The sequence below is a fragment of the Lepisma saccharinum genome, chromosome 2 (assembly GCF_977018435.1).
Source record: "Lepisma saccharinum chromosome 2, izLepSacc3.1, whole genome shotgun sequence".
NCBI lineage: Eukaryota > Metazoa > Arthropoda > Insecta > Zygentoma > Lepismatidae > Lepisma > Lepisma saccharinum.
In genome coordinates, this window is record NC_139230.1 from 166,568,646 (window position 1) to 166,586,249 (window position 17,604).

The following is a 17,604-nucleotide window of genomic DNA, read 5'->3' on the forward strand; positions in this document are numbered from 1 at the left end:
TGTGCTCACTGGGAGGGGGCAAGGGGAGTGGCGTGCATTGTTTGCGTTGTAAACGTCACATATACTTTTGTAACAATGGTGCTAAACCCAGCACCCTGTGTTTGGCGAAAATATACCGAAGATCTCCATTTCAGGAGTGGACATGTTTCAAACAAAAGAAAGTAAACCGCCCGAAGGAACCGACCAACATCTTTCATCTCTTCCGCATTTTCCGGTTAGAGGATGCGTGGAAAACACCCTCAAATTTGCCCTTTCTCAGCACCGACACAAGGGGTTTGCGATGCCTCTATTGTCGCAAGGAATTTTTATGACAGGAAATGGTAGAAAGTTGTGTTCACAGATGAAGCTAACGTGCCGCCTTTCGTTGTCGGCGATTTTCCACAATCTTTCAAGTCGAATGCTAACAATAACAAATCAATTTGCCTTCTGCTGGTGTTCGGTGTACAGCTATCGATAGGGGTGAGTACGCGTCCTGCACCATAATGAAAAAATGCATTACGTATGTGAAATATATTTGGTGAATTAGACAGCATGTCTTCCTCAATAATTCAAGATAGCAACGCTTATGCTAGGGTGCCACCCATCCTCCCCATCTGGTATAAATACACACACACACCCACAAACACATACATGTATAACATAATTTGCCCACGCTACGAAGTCAGTGTTTCTACCTATATAGTAAGGCAAGGACGTTTTTCACTGTGTCTGTGTCATTTCATCCATTTCATCAGTTTTTCATTCATCCATATTGTCGTACTTGCCCGTAGAGGCACAAAAGCGACGTAAAATAACTAAAATAGAAATAGAGTTTAGGGTGGGATAAAATACAGCCATCTAAAAATAGTAATGTAGTAAAAGTAATAAAATTATTTCCTAGCTCAATTTAGTAGGGTTTGACATAATTTCACAGTTCAAACAGCACTTTTCACGGCTGAGTGGAGTTCCATTCCACATCTCCCCTCCATGTTCAAGTAAAGATGAGCAGGAAACGTGTTTTTGAGCTGGCCGTTGGAGGTTCCATAGCAATAGTTTATTAAGGAATTCTCCCGAGAAATCAATAGGCCTGGCAACGCTGACGTGAGCCGGCTGAATGTTCCTTCCCCCCTGCCCTTTCCCGCACCCACCGGCGCGATGTGCTTCTGCGCAGGTTTTTTTGCTTGTGGTTCCACTATACAACCCTCCTCCACAATCCTCTCCCGAAGGCTATGTCGTCGCTAAACATAGAAACTGTGTTGTTTTTTTTATGGCAGGGACATTTTTCAGGAACGGGAATTTTGGGTTCACAAATTGCCTTCTGTAAGGGAAATAGGGAAAACATACCCGGTAAAGTTCGAAGAACAGGAAAATATGAATAACATAGGCAAACCAATTCTACGCTAATTTTCACTATACATTTACTTCTGTCTTGCTGATGTCTGTTACATAGAAATTTATCAAAAGGAAAAAGCTTAAATATTGAAGATGAAGCAAACTAAATTAAAATTCAAAACTTAAGCAATTAATGCACCTATAAGCTGACTCCCCCCATTCTTGTATTTGCAAAAATAGTGATTGTTTCTTCTCTCTAATCTTCAAAAGCAGCGAGAGTACTTCCTTCACGGAACTGAATATTTTTTAAAGGAAAATATATAAATAAATTATATATATTTTAGTTAATTTAAGTTACTATTCCACTTTTTTAGATTAATAGTGATGAAGATGAACGACTAAAACATATAAGGAACAAACACATCAGGCACATAGCCAGGTGGAGGATTGTTTAATGAAGTGATCGACACATTACATGGTCAACTTTATGATAGATTTGGCGATTTTCATACATTGCACTTTGTTTCCCTCTTGGATTCATTTCAGTTCCCAGTGTTTAAGAGTAACTTTCCAGAAAGAGCTTTTATGTCTGTATTGGAAAAATATGGTGCACACTTTGATTCTGTGAGGCTGAAAAATGAACTCACCGTTCTCTATGCATCTCAAGATCTCAATTTTACTGGGAAGCCAATTTACGAGATAGTTTCTAATATGGTAAAGAACAAACTAACTGTTGCCTTGCCAGAAGTATATAAGTTGGCAACACTCATTCTCACTATACCATCCACTACAGCTTCTATTGAACGTTCTTTTTCGGCACTCAAAAGAATAAAATCACTCTGCAGATCAACCCAAGGACAGGACAGGTTAAGTGGACTTGCTCTGCTATCAATTGAAAAGGAGTTGCTACGTAATCTTCGGAACAACCCCACCTTTCCATTTCATGAAGTCGTTATTGGGAAGTTCACCTCTCAAATAAGAAAACTGGAGTTCAACTACAAGTAATCGGGTCCTGGGGTAAGTTGAATTTTGCACTTAAATTAATAATGAGGGTTTCTATTTCACTAGTGCATGTCTTTCATTTTATATTTCACAGTTTTTTTTTTATTTTGCTTTATAATACTGTCTTGTTTTATTATTTGAAATTCTACACGTATATTAAACTGCAATAATGAGAATTAATTGATTGTGGTCGCCACAATAAGACAAACATTCCCACAAAATATTCCTAAATCCCATATGGATCCTGATATAAAATGCACGGAAACTTTTGAAGTTTGATGATCAAGGGTCGGAGATTACCCACTCGTTAGAACCAGCATACGCCACTGGTCGCATCAGGATTGGGGGGGAGGATTTCCTTCCAGATTAGACTTCGGGAAATGATTTCACAATTTTCAGTATCAAGAACAGTTGTGACATTTTGAGTAGTATTGTATTAAAGGTGCCTAATGTGTTTGCATGTTTTTCTTGGATGTCTTGCTATGAACTTGGAACTGCTTAAATTTATGTTTCCCAAGTCTATCTTTTGGTAATAGTGTGGTAGAGAGAGGGAGTGGATATTTGTTACTTTGCGTTGCTTTTCTGTCACTTCTAGCTAATCGCAACAATGAAGGATGACGTGAAATTGATGAAGAGACACTCATAAACAGTGCCGCAAATACAGGGGGGCAGAGGGTATTGTCCCTCCCCGAGCTTGGATGGAAATCCATTCTAGGGAAAGCAAAGATTGAAGTAAAAAAACAAGACTAGGAGAATCTAAGAATAGCAGGACAATTGCATGCTCATGATGGAATTAATTTTAACGTGTTCCTTGCATTTTTCTACCAGACGGCCAAGGACACTTGCAAGGGGCACAGAGGGGTAATTGCCCCCCTCGATTTCAAATTTTATACAAATAAAAAAACATTTCGTAAAATTTTCTTGCTCGCTTCGCTCGCATTATCTGCTATTCTTACAGTCCAAGTTCAGAGCCATAGCTATAGGGCGGCAGGAGTCGGCTCTGGAAGCCAAACGATCTATATGAAAAAAAATGTGTTATACAGAATGCCATGGTGCCCCGTAAAATTATTGCACTCTATTAAAACAATTTCTTTCTATAAAACTTAATATGAAATATTACTGATGACACTGTAATCCAATAAGTCATTGATCAATCAAGGGATTCCTATTTGTTTGTCAGGTGTCAAAACATGTATTTCAACTAAACTACAATTCACACAATATTTTGCAAAATGGTTAACGTAACCAGTAGGCAAACGTTGTCTGTAGTGATGCAAGAGTCTCCTCTTTGAAAGAAATAAAGTCCGTGGTGAACTAAGGGACCCATGTTTTAATGTTTTAGCAAGTACAAAAAAAAATGTATTAGCTACAAATGTTTACACAATTCATCAAAGTGTAGATAATACGAGTATGTAACCATCAATATTTAATTAACTATATTTTATTGCATAACACAACACAATGGTGTTGTTGGATTCTAGTTAGATTCCTTTGTGTGTAAAAATCTTGCATACTAGAAACTAGAGGGAATCATTATGAAGCATGATTTATAAAGGGCTCCCTTAATCAGTTCTGCAGAGAGGCCCATAGTTGTTGGTGCATATTAATAATCTATTAACATTATCGACCTGTAAATATCAAGTAGATACAGTCCTTATTAGCCTACCTAGGTATTTATGTTAAACATCATATTCTTTGGCAATCTGGAATGGTCATTAACGAAATATTGCTATTTGATGTTGCTCGAAGTTAGTTTGTTCGTTGCAGTTTCAAGATATCATCCCTTTTCTGTTACTTATCTCTTTTTGGGGAGGGGCAAGTGCCTCCGTGTACCCTGTTATATCTGCCAATGCGACACAATATATTAAAAATTTGCCCCCTCTAGGATTGACTTTGCCCCCCCTACAAAGAATTCCTGGCTACGGGCCTGATCCTAGTGGGAGCGAAAATATTTTGCCCTTGGTGGTGAACTCGGTTCCTGCAAATTCAAGACGGCATTTCCTAATTTTCATTTCTATTTGGACCGACAGCTCCGTGGTGGAGTGGTTAGCAGGTTACGATACGAAGCACAATGTCCGGTGTTCGAATCCCGGCCTGAGAATGTGTCTTCTTTGTGATGGTCCTTTCATCAAGTTAATCTTAACTCATTCTCAGCTTCACGATTAGCCAAAAAGTGTCAGAAAAGTGAAGTAAAATGAACCAAGTCAATCAATAGTTTCTATTTCGTTATTTTACGCCGCTTTCCTACCTCTTGGGTTAAATACGACGATGAGATTGAATGATGATCCGAAGGAATAACGATGCGAGACATGATGCAACCACACTTGTCAAAGGTCCGAACCTTGGACCTCTGGTTTCGTAGTGCGTCATGCTCATGCTTCGGGAGTGGAATCCTTTGAATGAAAAACTATAAAAGTATGGTGAAAGAAAACACATTGTACTGTGCAAAAAAAAAAAAAAACATGTTTAGGTCACATAACTGAATAACTACAGTTATTCAGTAAAATTAATTTTGAAGGACAAAGCCTCCGAAGTGTTTTTTCCATTCGGTGACGCGTGGTCATCACTAGAGCTAGGAATTTTAGGTGCAAAAATTTGTCAATAAAGGTGCAAAAAGGTGCCAATTTTTGTACAAAAAAGGTGCTAAAATAGGTGCTAATTTTCAGATGTAAAATTTATTGTGAGCAGTGCAACCATATATGATTCAACTTGTCTGGATAAACACATAGAGTATTACCTGGTTTTAAATCGTTTAATATAACTAAGCCAAGAAAATTCTCTTATAGAAAGCGACGTAAAGGAAAACATGCTTCTTCTTACTTGCTTAGAATTAGTCATCTAGAAAACTGTTAAAATAGATTACATTCAAAATTTCTATATTGTTCTGAGTGAGGCTACATCTGCGGTCACTAAGCAGATAGTTGTAAGTTGAAAAAGAATGTTCAACGTCAAGAGACACAAGTGGTGCATATTTTTGTTTTCAACCGGTAATCCACATCCTTGTTTGTTGCGAGTTCTTGAACATCAGGGTTTTTGGCTAAACTTTGTTCTAACTTCTCTTTCCCGACCCCTTGCAGCTCTCGTTGCACATCCATCAAAACAGCCCACTGTGCTTCATTTTCAGGACACTGCTCCTCCAGTTTTGTGATTGCAGTAGTAAGGAAAGAGAAGCCATGTACAATATAGAGTTCGTCTTGCAATTCCTGTTTAAGTGCAAGTTTTTTGGCTTTTTCTACAGCTGACGAATTACTAGGCAAAGTATCTAAAAATTTCGATATTGTATGGAAATGATTGCAAATAAACACTGCAGCTTTTAACCATGTACCCCATCAAGTGAGAATGGGAGAGGGTGGTAGTGGAAGTTTCGTAATTTCCACATACTTCTGTATTCTAGAAGGAGCCTTTTTCAGTATTTTCTTAATGCTAGAAACAAATTTGTTCACATATGTATATTCATCTTTAAGAGCTTCACAAACTCGATGCAAAGCATGAACAATGCAGGTCACATGTTTTAAGTTAGGATACATATTCTTCAGATTAGAAAATGCAGCTAACATGTAAGATGCTTGGTCTGTAAGAACTAACCACACTATCATATTTTATTCCCTCCGGGCCACAATACAAAACATGCATCATTGAAACTTTGCATTACACTTGCATTATGTGTTTTGCCGAGAAAATAAGTTTTTAAAAGCATGGGTTTCACTTGATGTCCATTGAGAGGTGCTACTAAAATGTTCAAAACCTACTTGATGTCCATTGAGAGGTGCTACTAAAATGTTCAAAACGTACCTGTTTTGCCTATCTGTGGATTCATCTAGTATGAACTAGACTGGATGGTCAGCTACTACTTGCCTGATCTGCGAGATTTTAGCTTCATAAAGAGGTTGAAGGTAAGATTTCCTTAAGGTGGTCTCATCTGGAACTGACTTCCCAGTATATTTTCGCAAATATGATTTCATGACAGGAGTGTTAAGTTTTGAAAGAGGTATTCCACACACTATAAATGTCCTTGCTGTCTCACTGAAAAATTCATTTTTATTTCTGGAACTCTAAGATGCAAGCGCCTCACCAATGAATTGCTGTCGCTTCCAATCTTTACCATCTCGTAGTTCTTTATTCCTGACGTGCTTCCCACTTTGTAGATGCTGCACAACCCGAGTGCGTTGGTGTTTGTCATCAACAGCAATAGAAATATCACACACATCACACCTCAGAACAGATCCATCACTCTGAATGCCGTCACTGCTAAACAATGTCCTGCAGTTTCCCAACATTTACGTTATGTTTTTTCATGGTGAACAAGCAAGTCCGATGCATCGATCAGTCGATCACAGACTGCAGTTACCTTGCTCGCAGAGAGGGGAGAAGGAAACGAAAAAAAAACAGCTTTCATACAACAATTCGTAAACAATACAGCATAGGACAAAAAGAGCACAACTTCTAGCAATTGTAACTCGTCATTGTTGGCACTGTTTAAAGTCCGCATGCTTACTATAATACATTAACATCCAAGAACTGAAGAAAGCCGATTCATTGTTGTGCGGTAAATAAGCATCACGTTGCAAGAAGCCGTGCCTCGAATGTGGGTGGGGTTAAACAGCGTGCGAGTTGTATTTAAAAAATGATAAAGTTGCAAAAAGGGTGAAAAGGTGCAAAAGGTTCTGAGATTGTGAGAAAGGTGGAAAAGGTTCCGAGATTGTGAAAAAGGTGCAAAAAGGTGCAACCGAAACACCATGAGTAAAGTTCAATAAGTGCTTATTTTGGGGATGAGTCACTTTTTTACCCATTTTCACACAAAAAAATTTAAGGTGCAGCACCTAAAATTCCTAGCTCTGGTCATCACATCGAGTCCCATCTAGTTTTGAGAGTGGAATTCGCTTACATATTGATTTCAATTAGCTTCTCAATTGTCCTCACGATATTAGGCCATCACAGAAATTTTGGAGTTTCTACCAGGGATCGAACCTTGAAAGACTAGAGCGCAATAATTTGAGCGCGCGAGAATTTTGTTGTTTCTATTGCCATCATATATTCAATTTTGCACGCGCAAAGAAGATTACTTTTAAGAAACTAGAAGGGTGTCGCCTTGCACTAAAGGCCGCCGGATTCGATTCTGGTATAAACAATACTACATGAGATGCCTATCTTGAACTCATTACACAAACATTTCATTTTCGCACCGTTGTCATACTTGTACGTACACCTGATACCAACACCCTTTTATATCTAAACCCACGGAAGAGGGTTTTCTCTACTTCTCAATTTTCTTTTCAGCAAATTTACAAATCTAAGGAGTAAGGACTAATGACATTGTTCTTGGTGTCTCAAAAATATGACGTAAGGGAAAATACATGGATTTTTAAAGACTGTCTAGATGCCATTAAGTTAATAAGTTCATTCTGCATTTAGATTCCCGAATAATGGCCGTGGATTTCGCGAATCTACATCCGTAAATTTTTGGGGGCTACAGGAGAAAATAATGTTCTCTTCCAACAAGAATTTATATACAGGGTGACTGGTAATTAGATGTATTCCCTGAAAGGGGTTAAAGTAGAGACAATTTGCAATACATTTGACCATGTGATACCCCGTCCGAAAATTAGTAGTTTTCGAGATAATCGAATTTTTATTGTTTTTTTTAAAAAAATGACAATTTTCCACATAAAAAGATGAATTGAGAAAAAAAACTGCTCATTGTATGGAACTTATTTCTGCGTTTTCTGATAGCTAACAAATAAGTGGTTCGTTGAAAAAAAAAAATTCCCAAATAACAATCACATGTAAGTAACGGGTGGGTCTAAACTTACAAGTGATGAATGATGATAAAAAAATGCACTCTTAGTTTACTTGGCAACGTATTAATAACGAAAATGGTATGATAAACCGATAAAAGCTCATCGTTTGTTGTGAAATATAGTTCATATCATCATCTTCAAATGAAACCAATTTGAAAGAAGGAAAAGGGGGGGGGTCAACTGCCAAATAGCGTTAATTTTTTTGTGCAGTTACGTGTATCGCGCGTCTAGAGTAAACAACAGGTTTGTGTGTGTTTCGAAATTGAGTCACATTACCAAACTACTACGTTTTGAAACAAAAAGCTATAACAGATCGTGACATCATCATTCCGCTTGCCCACGCATTTTTTCAGGAAATTGGTTAATCGTGGCATCCTAGAGAGTTGCCGCCTGTCTGCCTGTAACTCACGAAGTGGGCGGGTCAGACATGCAACTGTTGGGTGTTAGAGATGCGAAAGGGACGTCCGAAACAGGTCTGAGCCTCGGTAAGGAGAGGACTAATTTGTATGCACACCAAGTCGTAAACTTCTGCTAGTGTTAATTATGTGTTCTTGCAAAATGGGAATACTATTTATGTGGACATATGAACTTCTTTGATGTAAGCAGCTTATGGTATAAATCAATGTTCTGAACCAAACACCTTATTCTGTCTGGAAATGCATGCAAGCATGTGTACACACGAAAATCTTACTTGCATAATCTTGCTTGTAATTAAAGTTTAGAGACAATTACGTGTGATGCTAAATTCATTACATAATATATTTGAAGATACAATGAAACCTGAATCAAGATCGTATGAGTTTTTTTTTTCTTTTTGGCAATGAATGAATGGTAAAAACCATAGAGTAATTGGTAAAACCAATCAACTAAAAATTCGTGGAATGTTGCATGCTTGATAAAACTGAAATTGTTATTACACTGTTTACGCAAATATTAATGAAAGTAATACAATATTTCAGGGTGAGGTATTTTTTGGGAAAATCGTCGTAACATGTCTACTACATACGTGTTGAAATGACTGGTTTCTTTTCATTATTTATAACCTATAGGCCTAACTGCAAAAAAAAAAAAAATACATTGTTTTATAAAGTGCTGTAACAAATTGGATCTATGTGCAGCAATGATAGTACAAATGAAATAAAACACTAGTGTCAGATTGTTTCACTTAACTTGGTTTGTATACAAATTAAAGATACATGTTGTGTATGCTGAACCCAATATACCACAAGATAAGTGCTAATGCTATGGTGTTTTTGTAGTTATTCAAGTCGATAATGCCAGTATTATGTACAAGAACCATATTTCGTTGAGCTAAAATTTGGATGTTTGTGTCCTCTTGTTAGTAAATTGTGTGTATAGTTACATGCATAGTCCAAATTCTGATTGTTTAATTTTGAACAAATCATGATGCATATGCATGTTTTACACGTTTTGATTTCTATTTATGTATGTTAACATACTTCAGCGGCTTAGAGATTACTTATTGTGGTTTTAGGAGAACAATTTTTGGCCCAAGTTCCTTTTGTTTAATTGCACTTTCATCATGCTCTGCATGCATTTTTTTACATAGTTCGATTTCTGTGAACACATACTTCAGAGTTTGGTAAAAATTTACTATTCCATAAACACTTCGTTTCATCACTTTTAACATTCATTGTTACCTATTTGCTTCGCGGAACATTCTTTAAAGTGTATTCACATTTTTTTTTATGAAAGTAATGTCAATTTTTCACATTACGAGTACTTCTTTATTTGCGTTGTCTCGCTTGCATATGACAAAGTATGGCGCATACACCTTGGTAGATAATCGCTCGTTGTGGTTGTGTTTTGTCGATTTGCATTCGTTATTCAGTGTTTCCAACCTTCGTAAACCAAAAAACACTCGTGAAGAAAGCTGATGTAATTTAATTTTTTTTTTTCGCAATTTTTTTTTTTTTGCTTCACATTGTTTTACGAACAAAATTTTGCTTGCCTAACCTTGCCAGAAATGGTTCATGGGGCTATCTGCCAATGGTTTGTGGGGCTCCCGGTATGTATTTCTCCATGCATTCACGACACGTCATGTTCGTATTTTTGGTTGGAAACACTGCATCCCAATGAACATCAACAAAACAAGCAAGACGCATGATGATCTACGAAGGTATACGCGCCAAAGGCTATTGTCCATCGGAGAATTAATTTTCAACAAAAAACATGAATTTCCGCTATGATACATTCCCACATGACAGAAAACACTTTCCAGATGTTAGACAATACTACAGGAACTTATTACCGTAAGTAGTTTCTTGTGTAAAAATGAAGACATCTGTTTGTGGAATAGTAAATTAGTACCGTTTGGTATATCGGATACACATTTTGTCATTTTTACAGAAGAAACTACTTACGGAAATGAGTTTCTGTAAGGTTTCCAACATTCGTCGAGGTGTTTTCTTTCATCGTGTAATCTATTTGAACAGGTCATGTATTTTTCAAGATAAATATCTCACCGACACACAAGTTTCGCTACGTGAACCGGATGCTGCATACGTTTGATGACGTAACCCCCTGTAAATGTTTTCAACCCCCTTTTTTTAACTATGCTTGCCTAACCTAACCAAACCTAACCTTATCAGAAATGTTTTGTGGGGCTATCTGTTGGTTACCCGTGCTTAATGTACAATTTGCACACGTGACGAACACGATAGTAGGTATTTTTCAGTGAAGAAGGTTGGAAACACTGCATACCTACAAGGGTAGTCAACCTGTGCACGCCATATTGTGTGTTACGGAAGTAAAAACAGGAATAACAAAAATTACTCTCTATGTGAAAAATTGTGTTTGTTTTCATGTAAAAGGCATAATTGCACCTTGAACTATGTTCCGCAATACACAATTGGTAAGTACGAACCATGCAAAATACAAAATATGCAATTTTAATGTGTCTCCAAAATAACGAACTGTTACCCTCCTGTATAATACTCTTCTTGCCAGCAGCCATTCATTTACTGTTGTCTTAGTTATGCTCTGCTGCTGCCATCTAGGTCGTGTGTGGGGTAGGAAGATTTTTTTTTTTTTAATCTTTGGGCTCTTTTGTTGTTTCCAATTGTCAAAATCGTCAATAAATGTTTTGTTAATGGTTGTGAATGTTTAATGGTTTTTTCAAAGTTTCATACAAGAACGACAAAGATTTGCAGGATTGTGAACATTATTGTTACAATAAATATCAACCTTGGTAAAGGTAATTACCACTGTTTAGAATTCCAAAAAAGTGCAATTTATTGGCGAAGAAAAGATGTAAAAAGGATACCCTTGGCCCTCTGTACACCATGGACACAGTGAAATATTTTGCGTGGTTTATGAATGTTTTCAATTGATTTTTACTCATGGGAATGTGTTATTGTGAAGTAAACTAAGTCTGTTATAGCCTGACAAGTTAAGTCCCGATATGCGCAGATCGCTGCGGAGCACTTCCTATTATATCATCCTTTCCACCACTCTTCTATGTACTGGTCTGGCCTTGAGACTACAAGTGGTTCCAACTCAGCAAAATTAAGCTAAAACAAATATGACAAACTATTTTTACTGTGTAGATTGTTGGTGCCGGCTCATATCAGTTTATCAGTGGTTCATTTGATTTAATCCGGTCTTCAAAAATGCGTGTGGTGCGCGGATCGTAAACTGTAGTATTACGCACACGCGTTAACGTTTACAATGAAGAGAAACTACTGGGCAAATGGCTTCATTTTCAGAATGCGACATCGAGCAGTGGTCTGTTTTTTTGTTTTTTTTAAAGGCCGAGTGAGGTGGGGTTTCTTTTGTTTATTGTACAACAATCACTACGAGAAGGCAATCTGCTTGCCTGTGTTATTTTTTAAAGCATATTCTTGCTCTTTACTCTTGGCTGCATATTTTTGAAATGCAAAAATCAAATTATGCTGGGTCCAACGAAATCCACAATCTGCTCTGGAAAGCCCTTAGAGGACACGCCAGAGAAATTGTTGGAGCGATTTTACAATACAGGGAATTTCTCCATTTTGTTTGAAATTCGGCATACTCACTAATTTTGGCCCCCTAATCACGAATCTGCAGTCAAAATTTGGCGCTCACACGTGGAAATAGCAAAATAATCGAAATTAAGTTCTTATTTCCACACCCTCGATTTCCAAATTTCCCGCCGGTTCCGGGCTCCGCCCCTGGGGTAATCGACCTACCGCCCCCAACCGCTGTCGCGGCCCCGCCTCCGCTCCGCTCCGGCTTCCCGCCTATATCTATAGACTCCCTGTTAAGGGCATGTTAGAAAGTGGCCGGATTCACCTGCCCCCAAATAAGCGCCAAATTTTAAGTGCAGATTCGTGATTAGGAGACCCAAATTAGTAAGTAACCGAAAATTCAAACAAATTGGAGAAATTCCCTGTATTGTTAAATTATACCAAATTGTTTACAATGTTGCAACATATTTGCGAAATCAGAAGTTACATAAAGTTAAGTATAATGCTGTCGAGTCTGCCACGGGAGTATCTAAATGGATGGTTTCTCAAATTTTAAAAGAATTGGATTGATTATTGGTTGTAAGTCCACTTTATGCACAGTAAGGCTAACCAGAACTGGACATAGTTTAAAGTGGGATCTGAACCACTATGTGTCTCCACCGGGAATCAAACCCAGGATCACTTCATTACAAGGTGACGACGCCACCACTGCACCATCGGGGAGTTAGTGGGGAAATGTGGTGTGAGCTGCGCAACATCTATTTGCAGCGTCTTGTTTTTAAACTTGTCAAGTTGTACCTTAGCATGTTACTTTACCCTGTAGCAGAACTGCCCAAAGGCTTGCGCAAGTGAATATAGGGCCCAAGTTCCTTTTGTTTTATTGCGATTTGATCATGCTATGAATGCAATTTTTACATGGTTCGATTTCGATTTATGTCTGTTAACACATACTGCGGAGTTTTAGCGATCACTTAATATTTTGTTCAATATATGCTTTCGTGGTTAGGTTAGGCAAATAAGGTTTGGTTCCCTTAGCATTAAAATAAAGTCCCTAAATGCATTCTACTAAGGTTCAGATTTACTTCTACATTCATTCCAAGTTGTCTATGATACTTACAGAAGATTTTCAACGGAGAAAGCATTGTCCAAGGGGATGCGTGCTTGATTGCATAATATAATTTTTAATTTATTTATTTATTTCAAAATAAATAACTTTTTTTGGAATCCAAGCAGTGCACATTACTTTAAGGAAGGTTCAAATTTCGTGTGACAATGATTTCCAAGATTCTACGATAGTTGGTTTCTCTGCTAGGAGAATTTGAAAAAGATCATAAAACAATCTGAACCGTTACCGAATATAGCACTCAAAATGACTTTCCCCAACAGCAACTATAATTTTATGTTGTAAGGTTGTTGTTTTTTTAGTTATTTTCGACATGTTCTTTTGCTATTTTAGTGTGCATACAAACTGTTTTCATTAACAAAAAGCTGCGAAAATACTCCAAAATTGCAGGTTTTAACTTATGTGGGCCATACTTTGGGATCAAATATCTTCGTTATTTGTGCTTTCCTAATGCTGGAATCACTTTTACATTGTGTAAAACATTGAAATCTGTCGATTAAAAGAAATTCGATGTAATTCTGGAGGGGGTACAGGGGTAAACGGCCCCATAAAAAGTACCCTATGAAAGCATTCACACTTCTTATCGGCAAGGCATTTTTTGTTCATTGAAGAAAGAGAAAGGAAGAGTAGTGAAAATTATTATGAAAGAAATTAGCACTGTTTGTAGTTTTGGAAAGTTCCATTTATGGGCAAAAAGAAAGTTGTAAAAGGTATCTTACACAAGGCTTTCCACAGGCTACTTACAACATGAGGCTCAAAGGGGTGTCATGCTTGAGACCAGCACCAATGTGATGAGATGTTGAAAGCATTTAGGGAAATTACTGTAATGCTAACCTGGCCCACCTAACCTAACCACAAAAGCATTTAGAGACCTTATTTGAGTACTAAAAGCCCAAAACTTGACTTGCCTAACTTAACTTTGAAACCCCTTTGCACCACACACGTTACCTATAGATGGCAGCAGCAGTCTATAACCAAGATGACAGTAAATGAATTGACGAATGCAAGGGATTACTCATGTGGGAGTATTCGGAAGTGAAAGAACATTCTCAAGCAAGCACACAGTAAGTGATCGCCACAACTGTTGAAGTATGTGATCACCGACATCAATAGAAATCGAACCATGAAAAACATGCCTGTGTAGCATGCTGAAAACTGAACTCGGTAGTTAGGTTAGGCAGGAAAGGTTAAGGGCTTTTAGCATTACAATAACATCCCTAAATGTTCTCGTAATTAGATTAGGGGTGTCTCAATCACAATAGCCCTTCAACACTGATGTGCAGAGCCAGCAGCAAGCACATATGCAAATACTATGTGGAATGCCTTGTCAATGGGAAACTGGGATATTTTATTCTTTGAATGAGAAATGCCTTGTGGGTGGGAAGGCTGGAAGTTTGCTTGAGGTAGATTTCACATCTTTTTTTGCTGATAAATTGAACTCCCAAACAGTGGTAATTACTTTCAGCAAAGTTGATATTTACTGTAACAATCATTTACGCAATTCTCCGATACTTTGTCTTTTTCCTATGAAACTTTGAAAAAAATCATTAACCATACAGGCAAGGTGGATTGATTTAAATCAGGTTGATTTAAACTGTGATTTAAATCACTTTAAAGAAAAGAGTATGCAATAATGTACATATGGATTTTATAGATATCAGAATCCCTTTTGGTAAAAGTACATTAATCTCGTAATCATTTGTGATGTTTATTAGGCTTTAAGAAAGGAAATAAAGTATATGTACTGATGGGGTGAAGCTCATATGAAAAGACATGTAATATGTAAATGTAAATTTATCTTGATTTAAAATTCAATAATTTTCATAGGCCAAAAAACAGCAAACGTTTTGTGTAGAATAATATACAAGATACTAATCATGTTAAACCATAAATAGTGTCATTATCATTAACTGTAAATAAACATGGCAGCTGATATTTTGCAAACTATCATTAAAAAAATCCAAAATTCAGCTACAAAGCCTATAGAAAATATTTTAAGTTACAATTGTATAGTGCATCCAGAATGTTTTATTTTCACTGGGAGAAAAGTTACTGAAATTATTGTACTGTAGTTTCAGTCACACACTCAACAAACATTTTTAGAGTAGGTTCATGTATACAGTATCAGAGACAGAAAAATGTATGTTTACATATAATTTTTTATTTGCTTTAATCAAACGGTTCAAACATTTTACAGTATTGGATACTAGAAAAATCTTTCTATAAATTAACAATTATCTATGTGCATGGTGAAAAAGACATACAAGCAATTTTTAGTGTGCGTTTTTAAAAAAATATGTATTTGAATAAAAGAAAATCATGATTTTTATCCCCCCTGCATTCAGGACTGTTACACTTTTGTTCCTCATAAGGTGGAACCCCGATTTTAAGTTCCGGGATTTTACATTTTCCCGCATTATACATTCAATTTTGATGGTCCCAACAAAGCAAGATTTTACAGTCATTTCCACAATTCTGCAATACTTTGTCTTTCTTCTAAACCCCCCGGACAAAATATTATGAAATCTGGTTTTATTGAACTTAATTCTCAGTTACATCACCATGTGCCCTGATCACAGCTTGGATCTTACGGGGCATGCTGCTAACATGGGGCCGGATAACATCTACAGCCCACTTGTCCATCAATCTGGCCATCAATTCCGCTAGTGACTGTCGACGTGCAACACTCATCTTGACAGCAAAATCCAAAGTGTCCCACATTTTCTCGATGATGTTAAGATCAGGCGAATTGGCTGGCCAAGTGAGGTGTGGGACATCAACTTCATGTTCTGCACACCAGTCCTGAACACATGATGGGTGGTACAATTGTCGTCTTGGTAGACAGGTTCGGTGATATGGCCCTCTCCATGCAGAAAATCCACATAAGGGAGAACGTCCTCTCCATGCAGAAAATCCACATAATGGAGAACGTCGTCGTCCAGGATAGGGACAGCCTTCATCCGAGTATTGACTGGCACTGGTCCAATGCCAGTTGCCAAAATGCACCCCCATACCTTGCACTGCCACCCCCGAGCTGCGCTGATCTCTGGACACAGTCTGGAGGATACGCCTCTCCGGCCTCCTGGTGATACGAGAACGTGCGTCATTGGAATACAAGCAGAAGCGTGATTCGTCTGACCATACTACATGTTGCCAGTCATCAACAGCCCGGTGTCAATGTGCTTTAGTGCATTGGTGTCCCATCTGATCCTTGGATGTCACCGGGGTATACGGCTTAATAATTCCATGGGATGCAGCTCCCGGCGCAGGGTGCGCTCGGAAAGAGATGAACCTGGTCGAGCATTGACCTGTGACAAGAATTGGTCCCTGCTTTGGAAGCAATTAGTGGTAGTCATGTGCCTCACATGGGGATGATCCCTCGTGGATAGTATTGTCTTTCGGCCGGCATTGCATCTCCGGGAATTGTTTGTTCTGGACGATAGCCATTGCTTACGCACTGTACTTACAGTAGATGCTGTCACACCCAAGAATGCCACAATCTCTGCAACTTTGTGGCCATGTACCCAGTCAAACACTATGGCACCCTTTTGTCATTCGGTGATGTTTCTTTTGCAGCCTATTTCCAGCTTTACGAATGCAAGATGTACGCTTCTCTCAATGTTTCACAACACGTTTGACGTTCCTCAACGACTTTCACCTCCTTTCTGTTTGCATACGTGAGGTGCATTGCAGACACATGCTCTGACAGTGTACGCTCGCAGTAAATGCTGATTTCGTAATATTTTGTCCTGGGTGTTTATGAAACTTTGGAAAGATCATTAATCATTCGGAACCATTACCCAATTTTTCTCTTCTGTGCACTCAGTTATGATTCTTTGCAAGCAGCCATCCATTTCCTGTTGTCTTGGGTATGGGTTACTACTTCTGCTACTACATCATGTGACGTGAAGTGCTAAGATGTATTGCATTTATAACACCATTAAGCCTTGTTTCCATGATATACCAAGGCAGAAATTTATTTTATTTTAAAACCTAAACTAAACGTAACGTTTCAACCTTCTAGCAAGGTCTTCTTCAGACTCTGTACCAAGTACAAATGAAACAAGGTACAAAACAGGAAACTCCCCTCCAGACACAAGATTATTAGAAAGTTGTTTCTGAAACATTCCAGCAGGTGGTCTTCCCTTGTCAACTTTACTTTTACCTGACAGGCTTTAGTTTATGTTTTAAAATAAAATAAATTTCTGCCTTGGTCAGCATATTGAGTTTTTCATGTATTGCATCCGTAAATGCTAACACCAGATAATGTAACATCTGGTTTCAAGTAGAAATCCCTCTTCGAGCCTTGCATGAAAATCTGCAGGAACTTTGTATCTAAGATAAATGGCTGCTCTTTTTGAAGTTGTGAATGCTCATGTAATCTACTTTACACATCATGATT

The 17,604-nt window shown here is 37.8% G+C and overlaps 1 protein-coding gene across 2 annotated transcripts in view; it reads left to right on the plus strand.

The window, feature by feature from the left end:
• The first annotated feature begins 8,511 nt into the window (after positions 1 to 8,511).
• The window catches only part of LOC145984173 (FYVE, RhoGEF and PH domain-containing protein 2-like), a 99,676-nt gene continuing 90,583 nt past the window's right edge, over positions 8,512 to 17,604 (plus strand). The window contains exon 1 of one of the 2 annotated variants that reach the window (XM_083117665.1): positions 8,512 to 8,596. The gene's annotated coding sequence lies outside the window, so the exon portion shown is untranslated. Of the gene's footprint in view, positions 8,710 to 17,604 lie in introns of both variants that reach the window. The other variant, XM_083117664.1, reaches the window with a different exon arrangement.